This window comes from Oryzias latipes, chromosome 21 (assembly GCF_002234675.1).
Source record: "Oryzias latipes chromosome 21, ASM223467v1".
In the NCBI taxonomy this organism is placed as follows: domain Eukaryota; kingdom Metazoa; phylum Chordata; class Actinopteri; order Beloniformes; family Adrianichthyidae; genus Oryzias; species Oryzias latipes.
Window position 1 is genome coordinate 3,653,692 of NC_019879.2, and position 2,805 is coordinate 3,656,496.

The 2,805-nt window shown below is 44.9% G+C and overlaps 1 long non-coding RNA gene across 1 annotated transcript; it reads left to right on the top strand.

The window, feature by feature from the left end:
- The first annotated feature begins 262 nt into the window (after positions 1–262).
- LOC110017434 lies at positions 263–757 on the top strand. The gene is made up of 2 exons (XR_002292840.1): positions 263–360; positions 488–757. It is a non-coding gene; the product is annotated as an uncharacterized LOC110017434 (long non-coding RNA).
- Positions 758–2,805: the final 2,048 nt, after the last annotated feature.

The window sequence follows — 2,805 nt, forward strand, 5'->3', positions numbered from 1 at the left end:
AAGAAGCCCTGCTGTGATGTGAGGCTGATAAGACTCAGAAGGAGAAAAAAAAACGCTTTTTAAGCCTCTGCGGAGGCTTTCAGGCAGCAGCCCCCTTCCTCCTCCTCTTCCATGCGAGATTAGCACCCTCCTAATTGTGCGTACGTGAGTGAGAAACTGTACACATGCGTCACTGCCAATATCGAGCTCCCTGGTGGTGCTGGGGGGGGGGGGGGGTATGAGTACCAAAGCCTCTTTGGAAGTTGTGGAGGCTGAGAGTTAAGCAAATACACAGCGTTAGGGTGTGCACGTCAGGACTTAGCACAACAGAGTCCGCCACTCGGTTCAGCCGTCTCCACATCTGTCTGCAAAAACTCCGAGGTGGGAACATTTTCTGATCTGCAAATCGAGCTGATTTCTGTTTCGAACCAGGCGTCCTTATAGCATCTCTCTTGAATGATTGTTCTCTCTTTTTTATTTCTCTTTTCTTTCAATGGCAACTTGACAGGACTGTAAGAGCACAGCGGTGGCTGCAGCCAGTATAAACAAATCTCTGTGACGAATGGTACCTCAGTAGGAAGATGATAACAAAGGCCAGGAAAGAACCCTTCTCCTTTGCTTTCTGTGACAACACAACAATACTCAACCCAACTTAGAAAAGGGGAATGGAAAACTTGACTAAAACCATTTTTTACACAATGATGTGTTTCAAGTTCAAAGTTTACAGAAGAGTCAAGTAAATGTGAATTAATTATTAATACAGATCTTGCGAAAGCAGCTTTGGTTTCTGTGTAGCTTGTGTAATGTTCTTGGTTAGGATAAATGTTTGACCCGACCTTTCAGTCCACACACAGCTGGTGTTCTGCTGCTTTACCAGCTATTTGACACAAAGTTTCAATACAGTTGTGGTCAGCATAGCTCTGCTGTCACAGCTCAAAAGGCTCAGGCTAATTAGTCCCATGCACCATGGAGGGTTGTAGAGAGGCTCGGCCGCATCTTCAGCGGGGTGTCTTCGTCCCTTGAGGCACTTGTAGCCATCTTAAGGGAAATCATGATAACGGAAAGTACCATTGTTGTGCGTGTGGTAAGTTTATCGTGAAGTATTTGTGAGGATGATGTTATTTATGACGTAACCTTACAAATGCGTTAAGTGTCGCCCAAAGCAGGTCCGTAGAAAAAATGTACATTTATATTTTCGCTTTACAACAGTGGTCCCCAAAGCCAGACCTCGAGGGCCGGTGTCCTGCTGGTTTTCCAGAATCCCTGCCTTATTTGCTGCTGATTACCTGGATCAGGTGTGTTTAGCCAATAAGGAGCTTCAATGGTTGGAAAACATGTAGGACAATGGCCATCATGCCTGGATTTGGGGACCCCTGCTCCTACAGGCTCACCGGGTTGTTCACTGTCTTCAAACTTCTTGAGGGCCACCTGCGTCCTCCCATACAGATTTGCCCTATAAGGGCATTTGGGACTAAGGCATTGCTTCATGAAATCTTAAATAACACAGAGAACTTTGTGCAGGATTTCATAACCCTGTAAATATTACCACAATCTGTTGGTTATTAGTGCTCAACAAACACACAACATTCCTAGAGGTTTTGTGTTTGCAAGCTGGCAGTGATACAGGGGGCCTGACAGAGCAAAGTTCAATCCATCCAAACATTTTCCAAATCTGCGTACTACCTTTCGGAGGTCAGGGGGCTGCTGGAGTCTTTACCAGCTACTGTTGGGCGAAGGCGGGGTACACCCTGAGCAGGTCGCCAGTCTGTCACAGGGCCACACATTCACACAATTTAGCATCACCAATTAACCGATGGAACGTGTTTTTAAGACTGTGGAAGGAAACTAGAGAAAATCCACGCATGAACAAAGAGAACACGCAACTTCACACAGAAAGGTCCTCGCTGGGATTCGAACTGTGAAACAAGACTGCAAACCACCACCTCACTGTCCACTGTGCAGCCCTAGAAAAGTTCCAAATCGGCAAAAGTTGTGAGGATTTCCTTTTATTTCCCGTCTTACTCATGGGTGCAAACTTGTGGTGCTTTCCAGCAAATTCTATGTGATTGGGCCAGTAAAAGTAAAAATGCCATATTTTCAGCTCTTTCAGTCAGCGTATGTACCTAAAATAAACTATCAGTAGTATTCAAAGCACATGCAAAAGTCTGAAAAAGGAGAAGTCAGCCAGCTGCTTTATATAGTCTGGCATTTTGAAACTTTTTTTTTATTAATCTTTCTTCGTGGGGGCTTTTTTCTCCTTTCAAAATTCAAAAAGCTAACATTAGTTACTCTCATTGGTTCACTTCCATCTTTTGATCCACTGGATAGTCTATCTACACAAACCCAGAGGTGAACCGCACCAGCCTTGTCCCCTTTTGGGACCCTCTTCATCCATTTGAGTGCCAGCTGAGTGTTGCAGGATTTGTCCGGTAATCTGAGCATTCCAGTCTTGAGGAGTGAAGCCAAACCTTTGTAGACGAACAGCAAAGTGTCATCGTCATCGTCGTCACCTCCCTGGTTTATCTAGTTAGGTTTCATCTAAAAAAATGTTTCTTTTGTTTGATAGACACAGCATCCTGAAGTACCATTGTTCTCACAGTTTAAAAAAAAAATCAGTTTGAGCCTTATCCATCAGATAGACCGGTTTGGCAACAGGGAGATTAAAAGGAAGCCCACAAAACAAAGGCACACAGCAACCCTGTCAACTGTGAGAGCGATGACGCACATAGGGCTGTGTTAATACTGCGCAGCCGGCTTTGGCGTCTGCATGAGCATTCCATTACAAGGGCTGCATTCCATCGGTCTTTTCTTGCTGAGTCCAACCAG